Source organism: Palaemon carinicauda, chromosome 21 (assembly GCF_036898095.1).
Source record: "Palaemon carinicauda isolate YSFRI2023 chromosome 21, ASM3689809v2, whole genome shotgun sequence".
Lineage (NCBI taxonomy): Eukaryota > Metazoa > Arthropoda > Malacostraca > Decapoda > Palaemonidae > Palaemon > Palaemon carinicauda.
This window is the reverse complement of record NC_090745.1, coordinates 11,401,236-11,418,527: the sequence shown is the minus strand read 5'-3', so window position 1 is coordinate 11,418,527 and position 17,292 is coordinate 11,401,236. Positions and strand designations below refer to the sequence as shown.

General features: G+C 34.2%; 1 protein-coding gene and 1 pseudogene across 1 annotated transcript in view; one reads left to right on the top strand and one right to left on the bottom strand.

Moving 5' to 3' along the window:
- Positions 1-17,292, top strand: part of LOC137614631 (tachykinin-like peptides receptor 86C) — a 566,255-nt gene that overhangs the window by 322,817 nt on the left and 226,146 nt on the right. The window lies entirely within an intron of this gene.
- On the bottom strand, positions 3,707-5,949 carry LOC137614630 (piggyBac transposable element-derived protein 4-like; annotated as a pseudogene).

The window sequence follows — 17,292 nt, the reverse complement described above, 5'->3', positions numbered from 1 at the left end:
CCCTTGACCTAGGGCGTTCAAAATTGAATCACTGCTACGTCTTGACGTAACTATCAATCCCTGAATGTTTCAATAGTCTATGAGTAAATTTTGGGCCCAGGAAGTTGTTCACAAACCAGCGGATCAACTGGGGCGAAAACATAACCTCCTCCCAACTTCGTTGGCGGAGGTAATCATACTTAATATGTCCCATTTTGAAAGGTTGATGAAATCAGTTAACCAGTAAGATGTATGTCGAAACTTCAGGGGTAATTACAAAAACCAAGTATAGGACTAAGACGAGATAAAAAAAATTCCAACTTATGAGATATAAACAAAAGAGAAGCGAATGCATAAAAAGCACAAAAATGCAATTTCCCACTAACGATCGCAATAAGAGAGAAAATAATCTCACGCAAGCATTCCGTTGCTTGTGGCAAACAATACGCGCCTTTCCACAAGAGAAAAAGAAAAAAGGGTTTGGTGGTTATTGGAGATATTCGATTAAGGAAAGAGGCAATAAATGAAGCGAAGAAGAAAATACGAAGGAATTTTGTTTCTAATTAAGACGGATATGAACCACTTCAGAAATTAGGTCGCAGAAATTGCCTCACTGAGGGTTTTGCCCAATGCACATTCGCGAAAATATTCAATAATGCTTTTTGAGCTTGGCGTCTAATGGAGTTACATATGAAGGACCCTTAAAGCTGCGTTAAACAATTACATACACACATATATATGCATAAATATGTTTAAATATAAAAGAATATATACAAATATATGTATGAAAGTTTTAGATATATATACATATATATATATACATATATATATATGTATATATATATATATATATATATATATATATATATATATATATATATATATATATATATATATATATGTATGTATATAATCTTAGATATGTGATTATATACGTATATATATATTATATACATAAATATAATACATACATACATACATACATATACTTTTATTTATATATATATATATATATATATATATATATATATATATATATATATATATATATATATACTTTTATATATATGTATATATATATATACATATATATAAATATATATGTGTGTATACATAAGGGCCTTTGTGTCAGTAGGCGTAGAAAGAGCTGATATATATATATATATATATATATATATATATATATATATATATATATATATATATATGTGTGTGTGTGTGTGTGTGTGTGTGTGTGTGTGTGTATTCACATATATACATATATATACATAAATATTTATACATGCACATATATAAATATATATATATATATATATATATATATATATATATATATATATATATATATATATATATATATATATATATACACACATAGGCTATATACATATACTTATATAAACTTATATATATACATATACGCATACATATATATGTCTCTCTCTCTCTCTCTCTCTCTCTCTCTCTCTCTCTCTCTCTCTCTCTCTCTCTCTCTCTCTCTCTCTATATATATATATATATATATATATATATATATATATATATATATATATATATATATATATATATATACATTTATAAAATATATATACAGTATAAATGTAGGTAAATGTATGTATATATATATATATATATATATATATATATATATATATATATATATATATATATATATATATGTGTGTGTGTGTGTGTGTGTGTGTGTGTGTGTGTGTGTGTGTGTGGTTGTGTGTGTGTCAAGTGCATGTAAGTCTTTAACATGAATTCTCCTATAAAAATACCAAATCAAGCACAAAACTAAGTTCTACGTAAGTATAAGAATTTGGAAAGAAATATTTCTTAATATGATTTTATTAACACATTTATATAAAAACGAATCAACATGAATCGAAGACAGTATTCATTATCATTACTCTGTATCACAGCTAATAAAAATAACATATCAGATATTACTGTTTAAGATTTCAATAGTTCCTGGAAATCTTTTATTGATTGGTCGCAAATCATGAAGTACCTCTCTCTCTCTCTCTCTCTCTCTCTCTCTCTCTCTCTCTCTCTCTCTCTCTCTCTCTCTCTCTCTCTTTATATATATACATTATATAAAAATATACATAATATATATATACATAATATATACATACATACATATATATATATATATATATATATATATATATATATATATATATATATATACATATATATATATTCATATATATATTCATATATATATATATATATATATATATATATATATATATATATATATATATATATATATATATATATATATATATATATATAATATATATGATATATATATTTATATATACATATATTTATGTATATATATATAGATATATATTTATATATGTATATATATATATATATATATATATATATATATATATATATATATATACATATATATACAGTGTATATATACATATGTATATGTATATCAAAACAAACATCTAGAGTCAAGCCCCAACTCGTCCTAATAATCCAAAATCAATTTGGCTTCATATGAGACGCCAAAGTGAATTAATGTCTTGTATTTCTGTTCTCTCTTCAGCAACGTGGAATTACAAGAGAATAAACTATAAGACATAATGGTGGAAGGCTATAAACTAAAATTTTCTCAAGATTCTTACAAAATAGTGATGTCACAAGTAAAAAATATGATAAAAATACATAGATATTGGAATAATGATTATTGAACTCTGCCGCTGTTTTGCTTAGCCTATCAGACGCAATGTCAGGAGGCTTGGCGCCTGACATATGATGATTAGACCATTTTGTTGTTTTCAAATTCTTGGTTACAGGTAAGGAAGGGGGAGGGAGCAGCAAAGAGAGTCCATTGACATAGATCTGAGGGGCATACCCATACCTAAAACCCCACAGGCAAGATGGGATCCACACCCTAAGGCGCCCATGAACGACACCGTCCAAGATTAATTACTACGCCTTGGAGCAGTTTGAAGATAGCCACGATTAACGGCTAACGTCCATTCTCGTTTGTGCCCTTTTAAAGATAAGAACTATCATCTTTTTACCATGTAACGTAAGATTGATAAGTCTCCCTTTGCTGTAGATCTCTCCGCCGTCCGAGCCTAAATTTGTATTGATACCTGGAAGAGCACTTATTCAGTATTCATTTAAGGAAATTCACTTTTTAAAGAACCTTTGTCGCTACCAACTGATGATTTATCTTTTGAAGTTATACCAAGTGCTCCAGTGACTTTGTAATTCTCTAATTGAAATTGTGTGTGTTGAAAGAACGGAATAGCATCTGTCTTATCCCCGCCTCTTTGGTTTGCTGTTGATTAATATTTGCTCGTGACGGACAGTGAATAATGTATTCTCTCAAATAGAATTCAATTAATATTTCTAAGTTAGGGAATAACATCAACTGAAAAGAAATTTCACATGTACAGCAGGACACAAGGATTCCTGGTACACCTCGGTCTGAGGACGCGCACCCAGCCACACCCTTACTATACGGTAACCCTCCATTTCCGTAACATGAAAGGTAACCCTGGGTGAATTTCACCCGGTAATTAAATAATTAAAATAAAATACTTATCCTGAAAATCTTGTTATTTGGAACACATACGAATGAAATATAACTCCTTCTCTCTTATTGAGGCTATTATAAATGAAATCCTCCAGTAAATCATATTTTTATTTTTTTTTTCAAAAATACAGAAAAAAATAGACTTTTCTTGGAGTACTTTACTAATTAAATTGACAAAAAAAAAAGGATTTCCGAATTTTGTTTTTTGTTGGTGTAGAACTCTCTACTGTCATGGGACTACGTACTGGCTGAATCCCATCTCCCAAGCTCGTATACAATCTGTATGGGAGACAGACAAAAAATGGTAAATTTTTCAGTACATACCAAATTAATTTTTTTCTATTCAACACTTGCAGTATGGCAAATTATGCTTCAAATGACTCAAAGTACATCAATGAAACACATACAGTACTATATATACACTCACCTGTTAGATACAGTCACCACAGACTGGATACAGATGCCGAGGACACATCGGCTTGACGCACTTGTTGCATCTGTGACGCGTCTTCCTATCGGACTTGACCGGGCACTCACAACAGCGCACCAATGCACCGCTGCTGGCTGAGAAAGATGTCCCTGGTGATCCTGCAGCACTGCCTGGTGATGGTACATTGCAGACAGTGGTGATCAAGGACTGCAAGGATCGGGGCAAGGGTAAATCCAGCCGTGACGTGGCCCATGGGGTGATTAGGGCCTTCCCGAGCTGCAGCATGAATTTCTGGCGTGATATGACTTTTCTGTTGCCCCCTCTTTCCATATTCTCCTTGTATAAAATGTAAGAGTTTACATTGGCAGCATTCACCATTCCATAAAAAATACAGAGTGGCCAACGTCTTGTTTTGCGCAAACAGGAATTCCCGGAACACATCTGGTCAAACGTATCAACGCCTCCTTTTGTTGAATTGTAGAATTCAATAATTTCCGGTTTTCCTTTAGTGCCAATGTTGGGCTGAGTGTGCTGAGATGACAGGAGCAACACTAGTTTCTTTGTTGTCTTGGATGTATCAGACACATATGACACCAGAGTCATTTCCTTTGTGTACAGGAAGGCACTTGATCCACGCTCTCTTGTAGCTTTGTCCGTCATCTCCTTCGGTATCTCCTTCTTGTTGGCGCGCACTGTGCCAACAAGAGTCATGCCACAGTTATTTAGGAGATCTGATACCAGGGGAACAGAGGTAAACCAGTTGTCAGTTGTGACGTTCCTGTGTGTTCCATGGTAAGGCCTCGTTAGCTCTCGGGTAAACTGATGGCCGAGTGTAAGGCCGCCCTTTGGTTGAGTCCCCTGCTTCCCCAAGTATGGGATGCCACCAACCAAGTACTTGGACTTGCTATCATTGATGAGAACGAGCTTGATTCCATACTTGGCCGGCTTGTTGGGAATGTACATACGGAAGGGGCAGCGGCCCCTGAATCCCAGTAGCTGCTCATCAACAGTGAGGTTTTCATGGGGGACATACAGTTTGCCACATCTCTCAATAAAAATGTCCCATATTTCCCTCACAGCAGCAAACTTGTCAACCTCTCGCCGAACCTGTCGCGTTTGTGGGTCGTCAAATCTTAGACACCGAATAAGGAACCTGAACCGAGCCTCGGACATTGCCACACGGTATAGACCACAACCTGTATCCACGCTCCACATTTCACTGGTGGGGATGTGTTCATCGCACTTCTGGGCACTGATGATAAGTACACCCAGCAATGCTTTGACTTCTAATGGCACAGTGGGAGCAAAAGTATAGTTGGAGGCAAATGTATCAATGGCCTTGTTAGTCCACGTCACAATCACTTGGATGAGATCATCATTGAAAAATAAACTGAAAGCTTCCTCTGGTGACACTGCATTCCTTGCCGCCCCTGGAGTTGGGCCAGGAGTAAAGGCGCTCACGATGTTCCTTGTGGGAGTCCTTACGTTACTTGGGGTCTGCGGCCGACAACTCCACCTAAACTTACTAGGGGTGGCAATTGTTGTAGTCTTGAATGTGAGAGATGGGCGGAATATCACGCTGGCGCCTTCTTCCCCTATCAGTGGCAGCAGGAGTAGCTGAGGTAGAAGCGATAGGTGTGGGGACGTCGGTAGGAATTGGGGATAGAGAACGGTCAACAGAGGTACGACGGGGGCGTTTGACTGGTGTAGAGGCTACCCTTTTTCCTCTTTTCTTCTTCATGCTCATCATCACGTCATCTTCTTCCTCATCAGAACTCTCATCTCCTGGTTCAGGTAAATATTCTTGGTTTTCAACACTATCATATAACAGGTCACATTCAAGTTCATCAATTTCATCATTATCACTTTCAGAACCACTATCTTCACAAATTTCTGAGAGAGCCCCAGTTGTGTTCATAAGTTCAGACAGTTCTTCATTTGTGTATGCCTTTTTGCTGGCCATGGCTTATTCTTTATAATTCACTCACTTTTATTCACTAAATCTTGCCTGAAAAGAAAAAAAATATTATGCAAGGGTTTACAAAATAATATGTCACATTCAAGTTCATCAATTTCATCATTATCACTTTTACAACCACTTCTATCTGCACAAATTTCTGAGAGAGCCCCAGTTGTGTTCATAAGTTCAGACAGTTCTTCATCTGTGTATGCCTTTTTCTTTATAATTCACTCACTTTTATTCACTAAATCTTGCCTGAAAAGAAATAAAATATTATGCAAGGGTTTACAAAATAATATGTCACATTCAAGTTCATCAATTTCATCATTATCACTTTCACAACCACTTCTATCTGCACAAATTACTGAGAGAGCCCCAGTTGTGTTCATAAGTTCAGACAGTTCTTCATCTGTGTATGCCTTTTTCTTTATAATTCACTCACTTTTATTCACTAAATCTTGCCTGAAAAGAAAAAAAATATTATGCAAGGGTTTACAAAATAATATGTCACATTCAAGTTCATCAATTTCATCATTATCACTTTCACAACCACTTCTATCTGCACAAATTACTGAGAGAGCCCCAGTTGTGTTCATAAGTTCAGACAGTTCTTCATCTGTGTATGCCTTTTTCTTTATAATTCACTCACTTTTATTCACTAAATCTTGCCTGAAAAGAAAAAAAAATATTAGGCAAGGGTTTACAAAATAATACAATAATAGTAACACTGGGAGAAGTCCACCCGTATGTACAACATACGGGCACAGTAACCCTGGGAGAAATTCTCCCGAAATGCGTTCTAGCCAAAAAACCAGCCGAGAGCGCGGGACCACACACCCTTCACCAACCAAGTCAGATAAGGCACTGAAGGTACTGAGCCACTGGAGTCCCTCCCCCAACCCCTTGGGGGGGGTACTACGTCATTGCCAGATTCAGTTGGATGAATATCTCCCCAGGTTACCATTCTAGGGTATTTGCCCGTGACGGGACAGTGAATAATGTATTCTCTCAAATAGAATTCAATTATTATTTCTAAGTTAGGGAATAACATCAACTGAAAAGAAATTTCACATGTACAGCAGGACACAAGGATTCCTGGTACACCTCCGTCTGAGGACGTGCACCCAGCCACACCCTTACTATACGGTGAGTTCCTATGTTTAGACCTCGAATCCCCTCTGCCTCTCTCCCTACACTATCTGTTTGGTTATTTGCCGCAAAGAGTTGTGTAGGCTAATGAGGTAACGTCCCAGACTGGTGTTCGCCAGACTAGGGTTCGAGTCCCACTCAAATGCGTTAGTTCCTTTCGTAGCTGCAACCTAATCATCATTGTGAGCTAAGGATGTGGGGTTTAGGGGAGCCTTTAAGTCTACCTGCTGAGTCATCGAGAGCCATTGCCTGGCCTTCCCTGGTAAAAGCTTGGATGGAGCACTGATCAGATATATATATGGTCAGTCTCATGGGCATTGGCCTGCTTGCTGGGGCAATGTCACTTCAATCCTTTAAAGTATGGGTGTGACAGAGTGCATTTCTTTGGAGCGAGGTGTGCTAGGAACTCCTGTGTCCAACTGTACATAGGGAATAATATAATAGTCATACAGTTGATATTGAAATCGTTTATGGGCGTAATTTAAGATTATCTATTGAATATATAATAAAGGAAATGGTTCTACTGAATAAGTTACTGAGCCATTTACTGAAGCAAAAAGGTCTCCGGAAGTAACTTTTAATGTGTTGACTTAAAAAGAAACCTCCACCGTTATAAATGTGTATCAGTGACAGAATGATATTAAACAGCCTAAGAATTCTCGTCAACTACAATGACAGGTTTGCTTGTCTTTTTCTAATTAGGAAAGATAGGGCAGTAGACTCTTTTTTTTTTTACTTGTTTTTTATATCGAAAGAGCTTTAACCACTTTTGGATAAGGCAAGGCTATGAATTGAACTCGAGATACGAACTTATATGTTTTTGGTAAAATACCTTACGTAAATCTATAAATCTATTTGAATATATGTAAATAAGAACTTTGTAATTTAATAATGTATTAACTCATTTAATCTTATCAAAAGATCAAAAGTATACACGTGTAACACAGCAAACAACCCTCTGTATAGATAAATAATTTCCTAACAAAGGTAGTACTGCTACAACCACGAATAAATGCTCAAGAAATACAACAGATAAATCTTATAAAGTGAAAATATGTTTCAGCCTGAAAAGATGGGGGGTTTCGGGAAGCCTATAGGTCTATCTGCTGAGTCATTAGCAGCCATTGCCTGGCCCTCCTTGGTCCTAGCTTGAGTGGAGAGAGGGCTGGTATAAACTGATGCCACCTTTGACATCTTACGAGTGAATGCGTCAACTTGATTTGCCATCGCTTTCATGAGCAGTATCTAAGTTGCTCGTTGCTAGGCTGCCTCAAAGTTGGTGATGAAACGAAAAGAAAATAATTTTCTATATATCAAGATTTTTCTACATATCAAAGAAAGTTCTCAAATTTGCGATTATTAGTTTTCGTTTCTTTGTAAATATTTTATATATTACGGTGAGTAACTTATTGAGCGATAATTTTCAGGTCTTTTATGTCTCCCATTTCATGAATTAGTATAATAATAAAAGTTTTTCCAACCTGTAAGTATAGAACACTCTTCCAGACATTTTGTGTAAAATTCATCCAGTTTTACTACTATGCGATCACCACCATCTATAATTAAATAAACTGAATCTGAAATAGAAACCCCATCTTATGAGAGGTCGTTTTCCATAAATATTCTAGACTTATTCTATGGAATGAGTACCTACTTTCGTAATCCGTATTCTGGTCAAGAAACTTCTAGCTAATTAGAATTCATCCAAATACTATTTTGATTCAAGAGACAGAGTGGAGCAGAAAATCCCTTTCAAAGTTGGCTGATGAAATACATCAACTTTAAGATAAAAATGATTAACCTTAACACGTTAGTAGGTTACACCGGAAGAGGAAGCAAAGGAGAAACTTGAGCTGGAAATTATTTTCCGTTTTTTTCGTTCGTCAATTCTTTTCTTATTTTCCCTTTGATGCGTTGCAGTTATGAACCTGGAGAAGTTTAGCTAAATGGCCGTATATTTTCCTTTCAACTCAATTCAGTCTTTACTGATAAGTATGAGTTTATTACATTTACCTAATTCGTTGCAAAGGTTATGTTTTAATAGACGTGTTTATTTATTTATGATTGGCTAACTCAAAAACTATTTGATCGAATCTCGAGAAAATATGGTGAGATGTTTGGTCATGATCCAAAAACAATTTGAATAGATATAGGGAGTGATTAGGTCAAAAGTTAAGGTTAAAAGAGTATTTTTTCTATATCCTGGTCAACTTTTACCCGATTTGCACTAAACTATGGCCAAAATGTGCATAATTTATTTACCTATCTTGTGATATACAACATGATATAGACGAAGGTATGCGCTGTACCGAGCGCCCGTTCTAGTTTAAATAGGAATTATACTGCTTTGAGTAGATATATATTTCATCCCAATTAAGATCCTTGAAGTGACTGATAGATTTTCATGTATGTTTTTTGAAAATGAATCCCTATAATATAATAAAAAGCAAGAGTCTGGCGTATATATATACATATATATATATATATATATATATATATATATATATATATATATATATATATATATATATATATATATATATATATATACTGTATATGTATATATATGTATATATATATACATATATATACACATACAGCATATATATATATATATATATATATATATATATATATATATATATATATATATATATATATATATATACTGTATATATATATATATATATATATATATATATATATATATATATATATATATATATATATATATATATACATAATTATATATGTATATATATACACACATAAAGTATATATATATATATATATATATATATATATATATATGTATATATATATATATATATATATATATATATATATATATATATATATATATATATATATATATATATATATATATAAACTTTCCAATCAAAACCAGCGGCGACCCGGTGCTTATGTGTGCATATATTCCTAAATACTTAGCCGTCATTTTTGACGGGTCGCGTACACTAGTGTATGATAAATTCAAAAAATTTTTCTTTTACTCAAAATAGAGCGAAAAAAAAAGATTTTCGAATACTATGTCTTATACAGCAAGTTCAAAAGTAAAATAAAAACAAAATGGTCTGGACTTTCCTTCATGCATTGGCATTTTACACTGCGATTTTGAAAAAGACTAAATAGTTTAATCGTTGTTAATTACAAGATAGTTAAAAAACTTGTAAATTACATATCCCTTAATAGTAATAAATTTTGAAGTTAACATTTTTGGAATAAAATACTAAAAAAAAAGAATTCTCTACTCTGTTAAATACTGAGTTTTACGCCAGAATAGATAGGAAAATGTAATTTTAATCAAATGAAATACAGAGAGCATCCAGAAAGACCGAGTTATAAAAAGGAAAAAGTGGAATTTGAAAATAAATTTGTTTTGAAATACGATGAAAATCTTTGTTCTACAAAGGTACCACTAACAGAAAGCTAGAAAAGTTCCTCTGCTAAAAAAAAAAAACTATTTTTTCTCAAGCATAGATGTAATCACAGTTCCTATTCTAATTGCCTCCACCAAAAAGGTTAAACGATAGAGTCTGTTTATTTGTCTGTCTGTGGACAGGATTAAGTCAAAACTACTCGACGGATTTTGACAAAATTCTCACCACAGACAGATCTTAGATCATAGACGACCCCATTAAATTTTGGAGATGATCCGGATCCGGATACCAAGATCCGGATTTGCATTTTCCACCAAATTAAAAATAATGTCAAAACAAATTAACTTTTGGCCGAGGTGAGAAATCTCTGATAGCTCTTGCTAAAAATAAACTTGTGACCAAATGAGGTCTAACGTTACTGAAGTTAATTAAAGAAAAAAAAAATAGAGAAGTATATGCACATATATACAGTACGTATGTATATATACATACATATACCAAAGGCACTTCCCCCAATTTTGAGGGGTAGCCAACAACAACAAGAAACAAAACAAAAAGGGGACCTCTACTCTCTACGTTCCTCCAGCCTAACCAGGGACTCAGCCGAGTTCAGCTGGTACTGCTAGGGTGCCATAGCCCAACCTCCCACATTTCCACCACAGATGAAGCTTCATACTGCTGAGTCCCCTACTGCTGCTACCTCCGCGGTCATCTAAGGCACCGGAGGAAGCAGCAGGGCCTACCGGAACTGCGTCACAATCGCTCGCCATTCTTTCATATTTCTAGCACGCTCTCTTGCCTCTCTCACATCTATCCTCCTATCACCCAGAGCTTTCTTCACACCATCCATCCACCCAAACCTTGGCCTTCCTCTTGTACTTCTCCCATCAACTCTTGCATTCATCACTTTCTTTAGCAGACAGCCATTTTCCATTCTCTCAACATGGCCAAACCACCTCAACACATTCATATCCACTCTAGCCGCTAACTCATTTCTTACACCCGTTCTCACCCTCACCACTTCGTTCCTAACCCTATCTACTCGAGATACACCAGCCATACTCCTCAGACACTTCATCTCAAACACATTCAATTTCTGTCTCTCCATCACTTTCATTCCCCACAACTCCGATCCATACATCACAGTTGGTACAATCACTTTCTCATATAGAACTCTCTTTACATTCATGCCCCATCCTCTATTTTTTACTACTCCCTTAACTGCCCCCAACACTTTGCAACCTTCATTCACTCTCTGACGTACATCTGCTTCCACTCCACCATTTGCTGCAACAACAGACCCCAAGTACTTAAACTGATCCACCTCCTCAAGTAACTCTCCATTCAACATGACATTCAACCTTGCACCACCTTCCCTTCTCGTACATCTCATAACCTTACTCTTACCCACATTAACTCTCAACTTCCTTCTCTCACACACCCTTCCAAATTCTGTCACTAGTCGGTCAAGCTTCTCTTCTGTGTCTGCTACCAGTACAGTATCATCCGCAAACAACAACTGATTTACCTCCCATTCATGATCATTCTCGCCTACCAGTTTTAATCCTCGTCCAAGCACTCTAGCATTCACCTCTCTCACCACTCCATCAACATACAAGTTAAACAACCACAGCGACATCACACATCCCTGTCTCAGCCCCACTCTCACTGGAAACCAATCGCTCACCTCATTTCCTATTCTAACACATGCTTTACTACCTGTGTAGAAACTTTTCACTGCTTGCAACAACCTTCCACCAACTCCATATAACCTCATCACATTCCACATTGCTTCCCTATCAACTCTATCATATGCTTTCTCCAGATCCATAAACGCAACATACACCTCCTTACCTTTTGCTAAATATTTCTCGCATATCTGCCTAAATGTAAAAATCTGATTCATACAACCCCTACCTCTTCTAAAACCACCCTGTACTTCCAAGATTGCATTCTCTGTTTTATCCTTAATCCTATTCATCAGTATTCTACCATATATATATATATATATATATATATATATATATATATATATATATATATATATATATATATATATGTGTGTGTGTGTATATATATATATATATATATATATATATATATATATATATATATATATATCTATCTATCTATCTATATATATATATATATATATATATATATATATATATAAATATATACATATATATATAAATATATACATTATTATTATTATTACTATCCAAGCTACAACCCTAGTTGGAAAAGCAAGATGCTACAAGCCCAGGGGCTCCAACAGGGAAAAATAGCCCAGTGAGGAAAGGAAATAAGGAAATAAATAAATGAAGAGAACAAATTAACAATAAATAATTCTAAAAACAGTAACAACGTCAAAACAGACATGTCATATATAAACTATTAACAACATCAAAAACAAATATGTCATAAATAAACTATAAAAGACTCAAGTCCGCCTGGTCAACAAAAAAGCATTTGCTCCAACTTTGAACTTTTGAATATCTACTGATTCAACCACCCGATTAGGAAGATCATTCCACAACTTGGTAACAGCTGGAATAAAACTTCTAGAGTACTGCGTAGTATTGAGCCTCGTGATGGAGAAGGCCTGACTATTAGAATTGACTGCCTGCCTAGTATTACGAACAGGATAGAATTGTCCAGGGAGATCTGAATGTAAAGGATGGTCAGAGTTATGAAAAATCTTATGCAACATGCATAATGAACTAATTGAACGACGATGCCAGAGATTAATATCTAGATCAGGAATAAGAAATTTAATAGACCGTAAGTTTCTGTCCAACAAATTAAGATGAGAATCAGCAGCTGAAGACCAGACAGGAGAACAATACTCAAAACAAGGTAGAATGAAAGAATTAAAACACTTCTTCAGAATAGATTGATCACCGAAAATCTTGAAAGACTTTCTCAATAAGCCTATTTTTTGTGCAATAGAAGAAGACACAGACCTTATATGTTTCTCAAAAGTAAATTTACTGTCGAGAATCACACCTAAAATTTTGAAAGAGTCATACATATTTAAAGAAACATTATCAATACTGAGATCCGGATGTTGAGGAGCCACCGTCCTTGATATACTTTCAATCATACTTTGAGTTTTGTTAGGATTCAACTTCATACCCCATAATTTGCACCATGCACTAATTCTAGCTAAATCTCTATTAAGGGATTCACCAACCCTAGATCTACATTCAGGGGATGGAATTGATGCAAAGAGAGTAGCATCATCTGCATATGCAACAAGCTTGTTTTCTAGGCCAAACCACATGTCATGTGTATATAGTATGAAAAGTAATGGGCCAAGAACACTACCCTGTGGAACACCGGATATCGCATTCCTATAATTACTATGGTGCCCATCCATATATATATATATATATATATATATATATATATATATATATATATATATATATATATATATATGTACAACAACAAAGTATACAGCCGTTTCTAGTCCACTGCAGGATGAAGGTCTCAGACATGTTAATTTGTCTTATGGTTAGGCCAGTTTCCATCATCACGCTGGCCAACTGCGGATTGGGAGATTTTCGTCCGGTTGTTCACAGCAAACTAATCTAGTATAGTTGGCCCTGACTATTATTACCATCATCAATATTATCATTATTACAAGCTAAGCTATAACCCTACCTGGAAAAGCAAGATTTTGTATGCCTAAGGGCTCCAACAGGGGAAAATAGCCCAGGGATGAAAGGAAACAAGGAAATAAAAAACCACAGGCGAAGCACTAAACAATTAAAATAAAATATTTTGAGAACTAGCGCAGCTTTGCTGGTCATGGCATTACGTAAACCCTTTCATTACGTCAAGGTAACCCCACTCAGAAAAGGTTTGTGCATATATATACAGTACATATATATATATATATATATATATATATATATATATATATATATATATATATATATATATATATATATATCTACACATATATATATAAAATATATATATATATATATATATATATATATATATATATATATATATATATATATATATATATATATATATATATATATATATATATATATATCTACACACACACACATATATATATATATATATATATATATATATATATATATATATATATATATATATATATATATCTACACACACACATATATATATATATATATATATATATATATATATATATATATATATATATATATATATATATATATATATATATATATATATAACACCCAGTTCTGTAAAAAAAGAAAAAAATAATAATAATAATAATTCCAGATTCCTTCCAGTTTTCAAAGTCTGGAATCAACAGAATAGAAAGCGTTCTGATAACGGCTTTCCATTAGTCATCGAGGTGTGGACCAATTCTTTTCAAAAGGCAGAGAAGAAAAAGATATTAAAGCCTCTGCATGGCTGAGAAATGTCTATGACGTCACCTTTGGAAGTCCAGTGGAAATTCTCCAATTCTGGAATTATTGCCAAAAATAGTCGTATGATTTTATTATAAATCTTCTGATATAAAAAAAATAAATGATGAAGTATGATTGAATATATAAGCATTATAAATGAGCTTTACATCTCCATAACTGTTCTAGGTTGGGTGCATTATCCACCTACTTTCTCACCTTATTCGATACATTCACGAACTATTGATTTAAACAACACCAAGATTGGAAAAAGATGAAATAAGAATAAAGGCAGGTGTAGTAATTATTAGAGAGGTGATAAGAATGTCACGAATGAGATGGTTTGGGCATGTGTTGAGAATGGGTGGTGGAGAGAGAGTGAAGAGGCCTTGGGAGGAACCTGTTAAGGGTATCTGACACTTGCACGCATTTGTGGCACGCACTGGCACGCATTGATGCGCGAACTCGCGTGAAAAAGTTGTGAAATTGTCGTGAACAGTGCGGGAACGATGCGTGGCATGCATGCCATGCATGCCCAGAACTTTGAACTTTGAAAAATAGTCGTGAAATAGTCGTGAACGATGCGCCAACTGGAGTGAACTGGAGTGAACAGTGCGGGAACTGGCGTGAACTTGGGTGAACGATGCGGGAAGTGGCGTGAACTTTATAATGAAGAGAAACTATTATATCTTATTTCAAACTATTTCTATAACTTTATAATGAAGAGAAACAAAAAGGAAACGAAAAAATTAATGAAAAGGAAAGAAAAATAAACCTAATAAATTTTTATATTTGCTGATTTAATGTGAAAAAAAATTAAATCTTATTTCAAACTATTTCTATAACTTTATAATGAAGAGAAACAAAAAGGAAACCAAAAAATTAATGAAAAGGAAAGAAAAACAAACCTAATAAATTTTTATATTTGCTGTTTTAATGTGAAAAAAAAAATTCTTATTTCAAACTATTTCTATAACTTTATAATGAAGAGACAAAAAGGAAACGAAAAAATTAATGAAAAGGAAAGAAAAATATAAACCTAATAATTGTTTATATTTGCTGTTTGAATGTAAAAATAAAATGATGTCTTATTTCATGCACACACTTACTTTCCTCTATTACCAATCAAGACCCAAACCTTTTGTTTTAAATAAAAATGAACTGAAAAATAAACCCAAGAAAGTTTTAAGTTTGCTGTTTGAATGTAAAAATTAAATGATGTTTTATTTCATCAACATACTTATTCTTCTTTATTACCTTAAAATGAAGAGAAAATTTTTTTTTTCTGTTTGCTGTTTTAATGTAAAAATAAAATGATTTCTTATTTCAACACACTTTTTTCCCTATTACCTTAAAATCAACAGCCTAAAAACTTTTCATGTTTGCTGCTTTTAATGTTAAAATAAAATGCTTTCTTGATACTTGTACATATTTTATGTCTGCTATTTATATGTAAATCAAATGCTTTCTTATTGAAACAAAAATAAAGGGCAACAAAAAATACAAACGAAGAAGATAGGTTTCTTCTCCTAAATGCAATGGTGTCTCTGACAGAAAGCATTGTTGTCTCTTCCGAAGCCAATCCAAGAATGTCCTCGGGGTGGAGAAGCCCCGTTTTTATATGGAGTGGCCAATTCGTGAACTGGCGTGAATGATGAGTGAACGATGCGGAATGATGCGGAAAGATGAGTGAACGTGTCGTGAACTTGTCGTGAACTAGGCGTGCCAATTCGTGCCATGGCGTGAACGTGGCATGAACTTGTCGTGAACTATGCGTGAACGTGTCGTGAACTGGTTGTGAACAGTGCGGGAAAAAACCCAGTGCGTGCCAGTGCGTGGCAAAAATGCGCGCAAGTGTCAGGCAGGCTTTAGGGATGGGGAGATCAAAAGGGAGGCAGATAATTAGAGGGCGAGGCAAAGTGAAGGTTAATAAGGAGAGAAGAGGATGCCTTTGATAGAAGGCATTGGAGAGGGTGTATCAGGCAACCGATCCCTTAATGTAGGGATAACGGTGGGAAATAAGATTGTATTCGGGCAACCATTTTACATCTTACAAGGTCTTGAAACTCACCTAGATAAATATAATTCTAAAATAAAGCTGGTGGTTTTACTTTCACTCTTATCTCAGCAAAAGTGTCTAACCTTCGATTCAGACTTGTTATATCTCTTGGTATTAATGGTCTAACATCTATTTCCATATTTCTAGTGACATTCCTCTGTTTTCTTATCTATCACCAATGCTTTACATCTTACCAGCTCTTTGTATTCGCTGCCTCCACCAGACAGAAGGAAAAGGTAGACAATAGAATAGAGAAGAATTGAAAAATAAGATGAAATCGGTATATATAAGCTAATAAAAACCGAACCAGTAAGAG